General features: G+C 39.2%; 1 protein-coding gene and 1 long non-coding RNA gene across 11 annotated transcripts in view; one reads left to right on the top strand and one right to left on the bottom strand.

The window, feature by feature from the left end:
• TENM3 (teneurin transmembrane protein 3) overlaps positions 1-16,905 on the bottom strand; it is a 704,125-nt gene that overhangs the window by 514,922 nt on the left and 172,298 nt on the right. The gene's annotated exons all lie outside the window — the stretch shown is intronic.
• LOC142046939 (uncharacterized) lies at positions 14,248-15,961 on the top strand. The gene is made up of 2 exons (XR_012656036.1): positions 14,248-14,293; positions 15,801-15,961. It is a non-coding gene; the product is annotated as an uncharacterized LOC142046939 (long non-coding RNA).

Genomic DNA, 16,905 nt, shown 5'->3' with positions numbered 1-16,905 from the left:
GATATGTCTACGCTACTGTGGTAAGTCATCCTAAGTTACACTACTCCAGCTATGTGAATAACGTAGCTGGAGTTGACATAGCTTACACCGACTTACTGCGGTGTCTACACTGTGCTGGGTTGATGGAAGACACTCTCCCATCAACTTACCTTAGCCGGTGAAGTACAGGAGTCGACCGGAGAATGTTCTGCTGTCAATTTAGTGGGTCTTTATTAGACCTGCTAAATCAGTCCCCAGTGCACCAATCACAGCAGCATTAATCCTGTGGTAGTGTAGACATGGCCTTAGTTTCCGCCTCTGGGTGTGCACACCTGACACCTATTTCCTACTATTTCCTACTTACGCCTCAAAGTGGTTCACAAACTGGGGAAAGATATGCAAAGGAATGCTTAACTCCTGTGCAAGGCCCAATCCAGGAGATGGTCCCTGAGTACACCCAGCAGATTGCATAACATTCAAAATCTAGCTGCAGAAGGAGATAGTTCTGCCCACTTCACAACTTTTTTTCTCAGTGGCTAGTGCACTCACCTAGGATGTGGGAGACCCAGGTTTGAACAGGCTTCTCTTACTTCTCTGGAGAGTGCCATAACAACTGAGCTATGGAATATTCTGATACCGGGCACCATCCATCTCTCCTGCTGAAGCTGTTTTACTAGGGATGATGAAAGAGTTATTGGAGCAGGGAGACTGAAACCCAGGTCTTTCACCTCTCAGATGGGTGCTCTAACAACTAGGCTATAGAGTCACTCTCTCTCTCTAGCCAATGATTGTTACACTGTGGACAAATACTTAGATAGTCATTAGGCCAGAGAGCTGTAACCACTGGGCTAACAGTTATAAGATGGGTAGTTCTGTGCAGAGTGATGCAGGTGCCTAAATCATTCCCACAAGAAACTGCCTAGGTGCCTATGCAATCTAACTCCAGGAGGGTCACAGATCACAAAGCAGACAGGCACCTCCCTGCAGCCTGAACCTATGTACCTATCCCCATGCAGGGGGGGGAAGTGTTTAGCACAAACCTCTTTGTCAGTTTGTCCCACTGGAGAGCTTAGACAGCTCCCTTATTCATGCTGGCTTTTGTTCCTGTGATTTTCTAGCACATAAAAGTTAGGTGCTGTGATGCTCAGCATTGCAATGCCTAAGTCCCTTTGTGGGTCTCACCCAAGAAGAATATCTGCTCTGATTCATCCTTTAAACTGCTTAATATTCTTGTTGTATCTTAATATTTTTTTCCTTTGAACCAAGACAAATCACAGTATCAACTATCAACTTCTGACATTTCACCAAGTATTCTAGACAAGCACCAGAAATGGGAGTACTTTCACAGTATTGCTGGTCAACAAGAAAAACTCTGCTTCTAACTTAAGAAACCACAGTTCACAAATGAACTTAGAATACTAATTCTACTGTCCCTGATTTGTGGAAACCAATCTCTACAAACGGATAAAGAAAGGTTTTTTCGTTCAGCTACTATACCCTCTATCTTCTGACCACCATATCAGAAATAATGTGTACAACATAGTATTTTTCAGACTAAGAGCAAAATAAATGCCAAGCACATTTAAACTATTTAAATGTCCAAGGTCACCATAACTCTCACAGAAAGCTATGTATTTCTAACTAAGAAAAAGATGAGAATATATTTTTTAAAATATATTACTTATATGACATCTCTCTATATGGTGCTTTACAGATCTATACTAAAGCAAACACCCTGCCCTGAGGATCTTGTGATCTACTTATAGAAGTGAAATACTGGCTTTTTGACATTTTAAAACATCAAGTCAACCGATGTCAATCCTAAAGACAAGTAATTCCAGACTATACTGGATTTAGCCTTAGTCTTAGTCATAACCTAAAACTTTATTTCCAAGACAAATTAGTGGACATGAGAAAGCACAACGAGTAATTTTAAAACAAATTAGAATCATTTATCTACACAGTCACTGGCATTACCATTTAATACCAAATTCTATCGTAAGAGCTTATATTCCTGGAGTGTACTCCTCTTACTACAACAAATATTAGAGACTTTAACTTCAAATCTTAAGTTGCTGTATACATGACTGAAAGGAATTTTTGGCTAAGTACAAACAGAATACCTGTTAGTTTAGTATATTTAAGCTGCTATTCAGTCTAAATACATGACACTTATTCTGAAAACTATAAAATCAATTACAATCTCAGAAACAAGTTCTCTCCATAATTAACTGTGTACACTGTGGTTCATTAAGGATGTAGCAAATTTCCTCTGGATAAATTACAGGTCTGTACATACTCATAAAATGTTAAAATACAATTCACAGAATCCCAAGGATTTAATCAAAAACATGTTTTAACAAAGTAAGAAATTTAAATTTGTAACTGAACTATGAGGCCTACAGGTCTCTCGAAAGATTTGCTAAGAATATTTTTCCCTTTAAATATCTAGTTAACATTTTAAAATAGCTAAGGTAGATCTAGGGTCTGGGAATTTTAAAAGCTTAGAGGCTTAAAAATTACTAGACTTCATGTTTGCTCAATGACTCTGGAGGAGTTTCTCAGGTGTGCACAGCACCAGCCCTAAATAGCCTGTGACGTGTATATGACAGACTACCTCTCTCCAAGTTCTGCTGACTGATGTGCTTGAGCTGCAGCCCCCTTAATTTAGATTAGAACTAGCTGTCAGCAGCAGGTCATTCTTCATTAAGGGTCCTCAATTTTGAAATTTATTCCCCACTTTGCTATGAAATAGCCTGAACCTATAGACCCTCACATAATACTGCAAAGCCCATTTCTTTTCCCAGGTTTTCAGAAGGGAGGGTTGCAATGAAGATTGAGACTTGTGCACTGGAGGAAGGGAGGAAATCTGTGGCTAAAGTGGATCCACTTCCCCTGGGTTTTGGGAAAGTTGTTGTGTTCATGTTTCCTGGTATTTTAACATACAGTGAAGAGAGAGCTTGTAGAGAGGTGCTTTTTAATGTTCTGCAAACTATAAATAAGAAAAATCAGTAAATGAAGGTTAGTTATTAGTAACTGGATTTCTTCAAGGTGGCCCTCTGCACGTTAGCACAGGGATGTAAAAGAGTAAATAGTTAACCAGTAAGCATTAGTTTTACTGGTTAACCGCCCTAAATGTTAACCCTAGCCATGCACCTGTACTGCAACCTTCTAAAAACTTGAGAGATCTATGCCCATTGCAGCCATTCAAGCCTCTCTCTTGTAGAGTTCTAAGGGTATAAAGGGAGCAGTGGCACAAACTACCCTTCAGTTCCTTGAGTTCAGGAATTCTTAACACAAGATTCCAAAGCAGCGAAGAAAGCAGGTAGGGAGTATGACTATGCAGAAGGTCATGTCAAAGAACTTCAGTTACAGATAAGTAACTTTTACTTAAGGTATGATTAGAATTCATAAAACAACCTTGCAACATTCTACAATAAAGACAGCGAGTAGGTATATCTTAGGTTTCTTCAGGACACTTCGCTATCCCCAGGTGGCTGAATACATTCCAAGTCATAACAATCATCATTATAGAACCGGATTAATTTTCACAATCTTTGAACAACAATAATAAAGTGACCCTCTGGTCTCACTCTTACATCTCCCATAAGTCCAGGGAACTTGTAGATTGTTTTGTTCCCATTTAGATAATCAAATTTAAAACTGAACATCCAAAACATAGAGCCTTCCTCCCTGCCTGTGAATGAGGCTTGGGGAATTCTGCCTTTGTCTAGGCTAAATTTAGTCTTAATCAGGCTACTGATTATCTAATCTGGATGGATCTGAGGACTTTGGTGCTTCTAATTCACTTTAGCAGGTGGTAGTGGAGTAGAACCCTCGGTACTGATCTCCATTGACATGGACAGAGTCAGGAACGATTGCACTGTGTATGCTAAGCAGTCAACAAGCCCAGGTCCCCAGCACTAGACTGGATCTTGATGCCATTCATGCTGGGCACGGAACTTCTCTGGCAATCAGCTCTCCATAGTCAACAGTGTTTGATCATCAGCACTGGACTTACTCACTCAGAGATCTGGTAATGTTGGTGCTGCATACCGGAGGCAGAGAGACACTGTGGTAAGCAGATCTGCAAATTTGGTGCTGGGCTTATGGACTGCCAGACCAAAACAGCAATGAAAGACAGAAAAAAGAGAAAGAGAAAAAAAGAGGAAGGAAGTTGAGGATGCAAACACCAAGATCTACCAAGGCATTTCCACAAAATAAAAGTCAGGAATCTAAATGCCTTTGAGAATCTGTGCTGAAGTACAATCCAAGCTTACTGCAACTTCAGTAATGAGAAGGAACTGAGGGGTGGTTGGCACAACTCCCCCTTTTATACCTTGAGAATTCTATCAAAACAGAGAGGTATTGCTGGGTGTGCTGCCCAGCAAACAGTGCTCACCATAAGATTCCAGAAGGTCCTGATGAAGCCACTTTAACCCCACAAGTGGGAATGTCCAAAGGCTGCTCAAGGAACTGTGCAATTTACCCTATTTATGCATATATTCATTATCTCAAAATTAATTAAATAAGGTCATTTAAGTGACTGAGTATCCAAAATGGTATATTCATACATACATTTTATAATACATTTTATTTATCTGGAAAGTCTGAAGGACCATATGCAATATTACAGATTCATTGTGATTAATCAGTTTATGTTTTGAAACCCAAACAAATTTGAGAGAGAGAGAGAGAGCACACGTTGTGTCTAAAATTAACAGTAAAGTGAAGCAGCTCAATAAATTGGTGTGGCAGCTTAAGGGAAGTTCACTAAGAAGCAATCTTGTAACAACTCTACATAGATATAATAGCTTACAATACACATCCCCCTCAATTTTTATATGGGGCCGGTGGTGCAAGAGAGAGAATGAAACATAAGATGTAGGAGTAAGTCCATGCAGGTTTTGAAAACAGAGTGTAATTTTACATTGGCTACTGAAATGAACAGGGAACTAAGTGAGTTAAGAACATAAGAGCAGCCACACTGGTTCAGACTAATGGTCCATCTAGCCCAACATCCTGTCTTCCAACAGGGAACAATGCAAGTCTATGTCTAATACAGCAAGAAAACTGAATACAGATAAAACCTCACCCTCAGAGGTGTTCCAGTAAGCTTCGTTTTACAGACTAGTCATCTTCTAGTCTGGGTCCAGCAATCATTCATACCTGCTGTGGTTACTGCCCTTTGTTCCAGTTTCTCTCAGGCATCCTGGGGGGTAGAGAGGCTCTCTCTTGAACCAGCAAAAGACAAAATGGAGGGGTCTCCCATGGACTTAAAAAGATTTTCTCATGTGGGTGGAGACCCCCTCCTCTCTCCTATGCAAAGTCCAGCTCCAAGATGGAGTTTTGGAGTCACATAGCCAAGTCACATGTCCATGCATGACTCCGTTTTTACAGACAGCTGCCATTGCCCACATGCTATCTTGACTGACTCCAGGAATACTACTTACCTGGATTGGAGCCTTCCAAGATCCATTGTTTGTTCAGTGTTTCTTGATTGGGCACTTAATTTGCACATTCCTGTCTCAAGAAGCTGACCAAATGCTTTACTAAGGCTACTTAAAAATCAAGCAAATACACAGCGAATACAAAAATGATACATGCATACAAATAGAATGAATAGATTAGGCAGATCATAACCTTTACAGAGATATGTTACATGGCATATGTAGCATAAAACATATTCCAGTTATGTCATATATATACATTCATAAGCATATTTCCATAAAGCCTTATGGGGTGCACCGTTACACAGAGAACTGGATAGGAGGAGGCTATAGACAGGAGAAGTATAATAGTCAAAGTAAAAAGGTGGAGGTACAGATGGGGATTTCAGCAGTGGTCAAATTTAAGGCAGTGTTTTACTGTATAGTGGTAATGTTGTCTAGGTGGCAACAGACAGATTTACAGATATATGAAATATAACAGGAGAGATGTTCAGGATCAAAGATGACACCTAGGTTATGAATAAGAGGGACAAGTGGGAAGTCTAAATAGAAGAGAGAGAGAGTGAGGAAGAAGTTGACTTGCCCCCTCAGAGAAACACTTCCAGATGAAGTATTTAGAAACAAAGTCATAAGTTTACTGGTTTAGACAAGCAGGGAAAGAAAGAACACAGAAGAGCCACTAAAAGTGTCAAGAAATATGCACACTTGAGGATCATCAGCACATAACTGCCAGTTAAAAGTAGAGATAAGATAAAGAGCATAAAAATGTGCAGATGGCCGAGAAGTGAACCTTGTGGGTAGGACTCCAGACAGCAGGGGAGTTGACCCAGAGAAGGAACCAACAGATTTGTTTTATTTTAGGACAATCAGAGATGTCCTTGGAAAGAAGAATTATTCACAAGGGCAGTAACATGAGGAAACAGGGTAGGGATCTTGGACAAAATATTAGGAGAAAAACAGGATTCAAAAAGAGATGGAGAAGATTAACGGAACAGTATTAGTGAATTTGGAGTTATTAGATGCAGCCAGCATTGTCATGAATTAGGCCAATCTTAAATACAAATTCCTTAAATCTAGAAGGGAAAAGGCTGGAAGCATAGTCTATCACTAATAAGCTGCCCTTCCCTTCACTATTGAGTAGTTCATGATAAAAACTATTCTTTAGCTGGTGGCTATTATGCAATGCCTTTAATAGAAATGACATTTAAAATTTGTATTAACTGAATAACCTAAGCCAACTCTTACAAATCAAAGAAGCAGATATGCAAGCTCATTGCAGGTGCTGGGTACATCTAAACATGTATTTAAATTATCTGACTGGTCAGATCTATATTGAATGAAAACAACCACATCATTACACATCCCCAATATTGGAGCTCCATGGTACAAGCAGCACAAAAAATTAAATATACTACAAATGTCTTTGATCAAAGAACAATTCAAAGTAGGCCAAAAAATTTTCTCCTCTCAGTAGTTAAATACTAGTCTAAAGGATTCTAGATCATATTTTTCTCTTGTTCCTACCAAACCAAGGTTTTCCTCCTGGAAATTAATCAGCATCTTAGAACACAAATATTTATAATGTGAGAAAAATAATTAAAAAAAAAATCACACTACATCATCAACTCATTCAATATTAGTGAGGGAAACAAGTCAGCTCCATCTCTTGTTTCTTGCACAACAAAACCTGACAAGCAAAATTCTGTAGAATTTTTATGTTTCACAATCTGAGTAATAGGTTGAAGGCCAAGTGACTTTAACCTCCCGAAATTGCAGTCTGGAGCACAGATCCTTGACCTGTAGCTCCTGAGCTTCACATAGCTCATAATAGCCCTCTTTATGGTATATCTGTGTCTGAAGCATCACTCACTTTGAGAATGGATCTTATGGCAGAAAAAGCTCTCCCCAGTTTGGCTCATATACATGAATCAAGCAAAGCAGGTAGCGCTGAGCAAACACAGCTCCCACATTTTTAGATATCAGATCTGTTTCCAATTTTCTCACCCTAAATAGATAAGGTAGAAAGTATTCAGAATGAGAGAGTGTAGGGGAAACACCCCATCTATTACAGGAATCAGAAAAATGGGAATGGGAGGGAAATTAAAATGTTATAGCACAACGTTGCAATATCACTAAACACACATCCTGGCATAACACTTGGACATTATTATGTTGTTTTATGGATCTTTGTTATTTAATCAGATGACAAACTATTTCAACTGCTAAGAACAGAGCATCATTTGCCCAAACTGAGTATTATTTTAAGTGGAAATTACTTGAATTTAAGATATTTGTTACTTGCCCCCACCGTGACTATACACTAGTGTTGTAGATTTCTGCTTTGGTTCAGAGAGTCCTGGTGTTTAGATGGCATTGATAGGCTAGTTTTAGGATCTCAAAGATGAACTGATGTTAGCCCACCAGCTACAATAATGTATCCCTTTTTCTCTATCAGTAACCAATGCTCATAAATGCGTTCAGTACAGAATAATTTTTCATGTAATATTGTTTCTAGTGAGGCAGCTCTAAAGCCTAAAGCTGTTGCAATTTTAAATTACTACTGCCTTGTACATTCTTCAACACAAAATGACTAACTGCTGCACATTTATTTACTGGTGACCTCTATGGGTTGATCAGACCTTGGGATTATTTTTAAGTGATTGTACTAGCTCTGAACTCAAGTTCATAGACCACAGCTTGACATTATAGCATCAAAAATAAAAGTAACCTCAAACAGAGACTTCATATTGCAGAATTTCTCTCACTGACAAACGTTCCCTAACTAAAAGCTTGATAATTTCAAGCATCATGAGAGCATTAATATTCAGGCTGTCTCTCCTAATCTATCATTCCAAGGCTCAGCAGTGAATAGATTAGAAATACAGATATATAATACATAACTATGGATCATGGGTAGGATTTTCAAAAGTGCTCAAATGGGAGCAGTAAGGTCAACTGAGCGCTTTTGAAAAATCCTTCCCCAAATATGTAACTGCAAATATACACAGGTTCTCACACATGCAAGTAGATGTGTATTATATAAATACACAAACACATGCCCCTATAAGTTTATTCAATAATTACTCGAGTATTAAAAGATAACATACTATGGGAAGCTTTGCAGTGTGTATGTAAGATGGATGAGTGAATGAATTTTGTCTATTTTCAAACCTTAACAATGTGGGTTTGAAAGTTCTTAATGGGTTAACATTTCACTTTGGAGACACTGAAGAAAGAAGCGAACGGGGAGATAAATAAAACTTCTATTAAAACATAAATAGAGTATATGATATACAGTAACTACAGTATATGATATACCACAAGTTCATTTGTGACAATCTAGTGTTTGGAAGACATTCTTTTATCTCCGATATACTGCACAGGTTTCTCTTTACCTAAATCCCTCCCCTGAATATTTTAAAAAAATTCACCTCATCTTGAGAAACCAAAAGAATAGCTCAGCTTCTTGAAGCCCATCCTCCCAATACCAGAAGATGATGGTAGCTCATAGATAAATGTACAATGTAATAGAAAATTGCCTTATATCAATGCATGTACAATAGTGATAAACTTGTAAATTCCTATAATCTGTTATCAACAAATAGCATCAATGAACTAGTCATACTGAATATGAAAAATGTCTGTAAACTTGGTACCTAATTCCCCTTCCGTTAATTCTGTTTCAGTACTATTGTCAGGTCTTGAGGCTTTTTTAAAAAAAAAAAAAAAAATCACTGTAGTAGATGCAAATTGGAGGTCATAAACACACTAATACTTTCCATTTTCTCTTTAGGTTCCCAGTACTCTCCTTCTACAGCAAAACCTTTGGCATGAGAAAAAGAAGTCAAATTTCAGTGGCTCCGAAGCCACAGAGAACATGGTAGATTCTCCCACTCAATGGAATGAGGTTTCAGAGACCACAGAGGATGTAGCCGTTTAAACTCAGGGAGACCAATGTTCTGCATGGAACTCTGCTACCAACTCAGTGGACCATTTAGGCATCCGGGAGGACAGCCTGCCTCTCTGTTCAACTTCCAACCCCTCTACCAGCACCTCTCCCTGAGCACCTAGGGTATGTCCACACTGCAGTTAAACACCCACGGCTGACTGGTTCAGCTAACTCAGTCTCATGCTGAGAAGATGTAAAATTGTAGTATAGAAGTTCAGGCTCGGGTTCAAGCCTGAGCACTGGGACCCTGCAAAGTGGAAGGGTCCCAGAATTCGGGCTCTAGCCTAAGGCCAAATGTCTATACCACAATTTTACAGCCCCACAGCCCAAGCTCCATGAGCCCAAGATAGATGACCCAGCCAGTAGCGAGGTGTTTAACTGCAGTGTAGACATACATGTAAGGGCCTACTGTGCCATCTGTGAAGGGAAAAACAAGCCATGTTGGCTCAGTTCCACCCCTTCCACAGGCACAGCTCCCTACTCAGATGAAGGAAGAACAGTACACTTAGATTGTAATACAATCCTGCAAGTGCTAATGGATCCTCTGGAATTATTCTGGGAAAGTTCTATGGCAGTGGTGGGCAACCTGCAGCCCGCCACTTCCTGCAATTCCCATTGGCTGGGAACGGTGAACCACAGCCACTAGGAACCGTGGGAGGCAGTGCCTGCACATGGTCAACGTCAGCGAAATGTCCTGTGGCCCGCAATCAGATTGCCCTGATGGGCCACAGGTTGCCCCCCACTGTTCTATGGCCTATGTTATATAAGAAGTCAGACTAGCTCATCACAATAGTACTTTGAAATTTATGAATTACCTGGGAAGTAGTTTCATTGGGAGTGGACAAAAAGATGGCTGGGACAGGACCATAATTTTGTTCCAAAAATAGTAACAAAATCTTTAGCTAATTTAATAGAGTGTTTTCTACTTCCTCTGCATAGACTGCAGAAATTCAAAAGAGAAGCTATCTAGTCTGAAATTCTCACATAAATATTGCTAGGAGAGTCAAAAACTTAAATAGCCATGGACGGATCCAGGGGAAGATAGCGTTTTCAAAGGTAGCAGAGAATACAGCAAAGCAGACCTTCTCTAATAACTGTATTTGGGATATGGCCTGGAGCTAATTATAGTTCAAGTATACATTATATAGTCACAGTCCTTGTACAACAGATATCACAACCCAGCATTTCAGACACAGTTGCTAAAATGTACTAATTGTATGTATAAATGTATGCATTATGAAACAGGCAGATGATCTGTTTAGCCAGACACATTATAATCAGACATTTCTTATCAATTGTACTGATTCACTACTAATGAGAGTAAATGGAGACAGATTTACAAGATGTCTCTGTGTATGCCCTTAAAATATTTTACTTCAGAAATATTAATACTATCTTTATGAGAACAATGTATTTTATTATAGAACACAGCTTTGACATCTGTAAACTGCTACCACGTTGGTAACTGCAACTACAAATACATTTTTGTTCAGAAAAAAAGTAGTAGTATTTTGGTGCAAACACTCCTAATTTTCTGTTTTCACGACATTCTAAAATTACTATTGTCCCCAGTGATAGCTATATTCTGCAGAAGTATAGAGCTTGTAACATAAGCTCAGTTAGTCTAAACCATGGTTTTCCTCAAACCACGAGCCACATTCTAAGTGGAATGTGACAGAGGTGCCCATGGGATCACATCCCACTTTCTATGGAGAAGCAAAACGGAGGGGGGAAGCCCCAGAGGAGCTAGGACCAATCAAGAGCCAGGGAAGGAGAATAATCAACCAGCTCCCTCCCTGCCCTACTCTGCTCTAATTGTCACAGTGGAGCTCTCATTGTCCTCTTTCCTTCCTCTACCCATCTGCACAGTGCTCAGCTCTAGCAGCGGCTACTCTGTAGGCTGTGGCAGCCTCTCTCAGAGAGGAGAGCTGAATGGGTGGGAGAGAGTAGAGAAACACTCATTGTTACAAAGACTTGCCCTCCCAGCAAACACCAGTAACTCCCACCAGCTCTACACCAACTTCCTGCCAACATTGTCCCGGCCAATCCACACTAGTCCTACCTCAGCCGCCTCGCCCCTTACCATTGCTATCCTCCCACTCCACAGTGCCTAAAACCTGCTATCGTTTCTTCATGGGGATCTCAGGGCCAAAAACACTGAGAAAAAAAAACAACTGGTCTAAATGGTTGGCAGTTCCTAATGCCCTAGCAATTCTATGCACAAAAACAACCTTTCTGAGTGTAATTACTCTAACTGGAATCTACCACAATGCTGGGGCCAGTATTTCTTTTGTCACGGTTTTTTAAAAGGCTTGAAGATATGTTCCCCTGACTATGAAGAGGGGGAATGCAACTTCTGTAGGTTTATGGCTGACTGGCTGTGCTCCTGAGATTTTAACTGTGTTTATTAATAATGTTAGGGCATGTAGATCCTTGGATAGGTATCGTCTTATATTTTTAACATAAAAAAAAATTGCTCAGAAGAAGATGATCTATGAGACTCTTACTGACTACAGCTAGATTTTTGTTTTAAAACCTGTCTTTAAAATTGTAAGATGGTACCTGCAGCAAAGGGCCAGCTAAAATGGCCTGCTGGTGTTTGTTGTGATATATTCATACTCCATGACATGCCACGGGCTGCAAACTTACTCCTAACAGACATCTGTGGAGATAACTTGAGCATCCTGGTGAGCAGTATATACACACACACACACACACACAGGTTTGGGACGCATTTCTTATGAGTTGCCAGCCAACAGATTGCAAACCTTCTCTATCAGGCATGGCAGATCTGTTTGTGATAGGTAGAGCTGGGAAAGGAAAGGAATTCACTGAAGGTACTGAACAATAGAGATCAGAACATTCACATACTTGCATATTCCACACAGATAACAAGGAACTTGCCGACCCATCCCAATGACAGGGGCAAAAGGGTAATATGATGGATGTTTTGTTCAAACCAGCATGTACAAGGTGAGAGGCGGCACCTTACTACGTAGAGGGGCTGTACCTCGCTACGTAGAGGGGTTGCACCTCAATACGTCAGGAGTGATGTGTAACTTGTTTGTACCTGTGTATAAGAATGCAACCCTGGGGTGATGTCTTTGTCCGGTCGAGGGGGCAGTGGAAAGTCCCGCCACTGACTGAGCCGAGTCCATTGACCAGGGACACTTTCTCGTAGTATGCCCTGAGTTAGGCTAAGAAACCTACAGGGAACTACTAACTATTATTGTGTCCAATACGGCAATAAACCTGGCCGACGTGCCTTCGTACCTTACTAGACTCTGTGGTCATTGGGGGTTCTCTTCGGGTCTGCTGTGTCAGCTATCTGCGCAGAGCTGGGGCAGCACACAGAGGGAACACACGCACGCAGCCGAGTGTGATACCAACAAGGAGAGAGCAGAGCACCACACCGGTAGCATCTGACAACACACACCTCTTGACAACACTGGTGACCCCGACCGCTGATCTGGTGAGTAAGCGAGCTGTCCGCTGTAGGAATCGCGATCTAACATGGCAGAAAACCTCGAGCTAGGGAACCCCTGATCCCCTCCCTTTTGATCCCCACGGAGTTTGATAACTCCTGGACCCGCTGGATTGCCAGTAAGGGGGGTCCATATGAATTTAAAAAAGAGAGTGGGGAACATGGACTGGCATATGCAGAGCGATGGTAGAATCCGAGGCTCTAAAAAAATAGCAATAAGATTAAAAAGCAAGAATTTTACAACTACTGTCTATGGCAGTGAGATGGCTTAGACAGCAGCATGCTGGCCAAACAAGTAATGGAAAAAGCAGGGCAAGTAACAGTAACAAAGAAACAGTTAAAAAATCAAAAGAAGCTACACAGCCCTGGAATGCTCCCACCGCCCTTGCAGGGTGGCAAGCAGCCCAGAGACAACCAGTACAGGAACAGAGTGAAACACTGGAAACAGCTGTAAGGAACCTACAAAAATACATGTGCCGTCCCCTGTTATAAATATTGGTGGTAAACAGCAGGCTTCAGGTAGCTACCCTGTGCCTGAAGAATGGGGACAGAAGTGGAAAAGGGTGGTCCTAGTAAAATTAAAAGATGAAAACTGGGTCCACTGCATTGCAACCATCACCTTATGATAAAAGCCGGTTCCAGTTAAACTTAAACCCGGAACCTAGACTGGTGCCTGTCAGAACGGGACAAGTAAGTGCACAGAAGGAAAGAGTAGCAAACAATACTCTCACTTGAATTGGTAAATCAAATGAAGGAAAATGGAAACAGTTCACAGAGCACATTAGGAGACAGGAGCTGCGACTCGATCGCAGGGAGTGAATAAAAAAGAATTTCAAAGTGAAAAAACTGAAATTAAGCGGGTTAACACCTAGAATTGATGCATTAACACATGGAGCTGCCCAGAAACAGTTAACTGCAGCAAAAAAGGGCACTCCACCATCCATTTGGCATGCACACAAAAGCAACAGACACTGGGGGAACAAATTCAGGTTTTACAAGAGCAGGTAACTACCCCCAATCTCCTCTCAGAGCCAGGATAAAAACCAGGGGCGCAATTCCCAACTGTGCAGGTTCCCAATTGCTTTGACCCATGGAACCACACTCCGCGCTCAGATCTGAAAATAGAACCTTCTTTCTCAAATATTTTTTACATACACGGTTAAGTTTTGTCTTTTATATGTTTTCTCAGTCAGTTTGCTAAATTTGCTGCTGCCGCCTGTGCTTTCAAATACCTTGATAGAGTTAATCTCTCTTGGCTCAGGTCTCACTACCTTCCTAGGTTGCTCTTCACCCCACTCCCCTTTTTCCCCCGCCTCTCCTCACTTCTACTCTCTCTTTGTTTTAAAAAAGTAAAAGTTATAGTTTTTACAGAAACCTCCAAAGATAAAGCAATTGAAAACAGAACAAAACAAGAAACAAAAAGAAAACAAGGTAAAAACTTTAAATCCAGTAAATTAATTATTTTAACCCTTCAGGAATGCAACAGCTGGAATTATTCCTAACTTTCTTGAAGATATGGTTGCCAAGCAACAGAAATGCACTCTCTGCTTCTAATCCTAACACACTAACTAATATTTGAAACATGGGCTTTTCTTATTTCCATACAGCAGAGTTTAAAAATAATGTAAAATATAAAGTAATGCAAAATTCCTTGTTACCAAATTAATATATACATTTGGCAAATATTAATATATTTTTATCAAATTCATGCTACAAGTTTTTAAATAAGGTAATAACTTGTTTATTCAAATGTTTAACCCTTTTACTTTTTATTTTTGGTGGTGTTTATTTTGTATAGTTATGAATAGAATTCTGGCACCATTTGTTTTTAATTGTAAGTTTGTCCTGTATGTCATGTGTGTGTCTTGTGTCTTATGTGTGTGTGTGTCACGTGACTATTTTTTTTTAAATTATTTTTTTTTTGTTGCAACAAAAGTCAATTTTATACCCTTTTTTTTAAAAAAAAAAAAATATGAGATGTGTACCACACTATTTTAAAATCATGGTTGGGGTATAATTATAATATTATTAACAACAATTTTTTGTGCAAAGTTCAAAAAGGTTTCAGTTACAAATATATGTACATATATTTCTGCCTCAACAAATAATGCAATTGCAAACAAAAATAATTCTCTTTTATCAATCGCAGTTTTGTTTTTTAAGTTTTTTTAATTTGTTATTCAAAGAAAAAATGTGAGGGGAAACCTCAACATCAAAAAATGTGAGGGGAAACCTTAAAATGTCAATTTCTTGTTTGGGCTTTTTATAAACTTGTTTGCACCTTTAAATATAGTTATAACAATATCATAATCAATATGTTTTAAAATACAATTTATGCATAAAGCTAACCAAACAATTTCAGCAGGTTTCCACCTTTGCTACCAAACATAACAAAGCATCTTGAAAGTATACCCTCAAATACCCTCAAAGTATTTGCATGTATCTCTATTTAAAATTTATTTTGGTTTAATTTTATAGTTAATTTAATTTTATATGCTTTTCTTTTGTTATGTTAATGGAGAGCAATGGTTGTTGAAGTTTGTGCTTCTAAACAGTTAACAACAGTAAAACTGGTATCACAAGCAAATTAACTCTAACTCTAAAAAGCTTGTTGAAGTTATGTTACTAAAAACAAAGTGTTCAGCAAGGGAAAGCAATACACCTTCTCATGGAAGATTGTAAGCATTTATTTTAGCCGTTAAGCAGTACATTTAGTATTAAATATTAGTAATGCACCCCAAATGAAAATAAATGTCTAGACAACAAATGCAAAAGTATAGGTTGTGTTATAAAAGGCTCAGTCCCTATTACATTGTTGTTATTACATTGTGAACAAACTATTGTGTATTAAGTTTGGGTTACTAAAAACCAACCAACCAACCAACGAAATAAAACTTTACTGTTAACTAACATAAGTTGTTTAAGTTGCACCCCACAGACGAAAGATGCCAGAAAATATCACACCCTGAAAACACCAGATAATATCAGTATACAGTGAAGAAACCTCCAAGCATCAAGAAAAGAAAAATGCTTTACAAATAAGAGACTGGTCAAATACACCTCTATCTACCATATATGGACAATTAAGTTAACAATCAGCTCCCACTAGCTGGATCAGGAAAACTGTCATTTAATGTCAACATGGTTACTGTGTAAAAACAAATGTATTATTGCTGTACTACTGTATTATCATTGTACCGCTGTATTATTGCTGTATTGTGTTATTGATGTACAATATGTACAATGTGTATAACCTTGTTGAACTGTTTAACCAACACACAGGTAAAAATCAACAAACAAATGGAAGCCAACAACATGAAGGCAAGGAAAAAACAAATTGGTAAAGAAATTAAGTTACATAGTAACTATAAATTGGGTAAACAAATTCCCTTTTAGTACCAGTCATAATTTGGGTCAGTGACACTGCATCCTAACCAAGGCACATGTTATTCAAAACAATCTTGTTCCGTGTCTGGGTACCAATATTAAATCCTGACACAGCAATATTTGATCAATTGGTTACTGTCCGTTCAGTAGGTTATCTGGAAGACAGCAGCCATAAGAAACAACTGGATCTACATCAACTACTGGTGTATCACAGAGCAGTTCAACCAATGGAACAGAGAAGCTACCCACTTCTGTTTCCTGTACAGTAAAGCTTACCCGAGGATGACAACGAGCAGCAAGGGTAACCTATAACATGAATGGACAGTATTGTGTAGTAACTAATTACAATATATTTATATATAAAGGTCTCAGTGGTAGTGTCACTACTCCAAATTTCTGTTTTACTTCTCATATACACTGTGGAACACATTGTCGCAATCCCTATCTCAGTATTTTAACACATTCAGCCTACTATTAATAATGAGAGGGGTGGTCACTGAAATTGCCCTAATAAGAGTGTGTTTCTATCTGTGTCACCAAAGTAAAAGGCCCAAAGTACACCAGCAGCCTGGAAAAACATGGTTACACTTGGATATAAGATGGTGTCATATGTACACATACATACTATACATATATGCCCATATACACTACACATA

The sequence above is a fragment of the Chelonoidis abingdonii genome, chromosome 5, assembly GCF_003597395.2.
Source record: "Chelonoidis abingdonii isolate Lonesome George chromosome 5, CheloAbing_2.0, whole genome shotgun sequence".
Classification (NCBI taxonomy): domain Eukaryota; kingdom Metazoa; phylum Chordata; order Testudines; family Testudinidae; genus Chelonoidis; species Chelonoidis abingdonii.
Note: the sequence above shows the minus strand (reverse complement) of the source record. Positions and strands in the feature narration are given on the sequence as shown.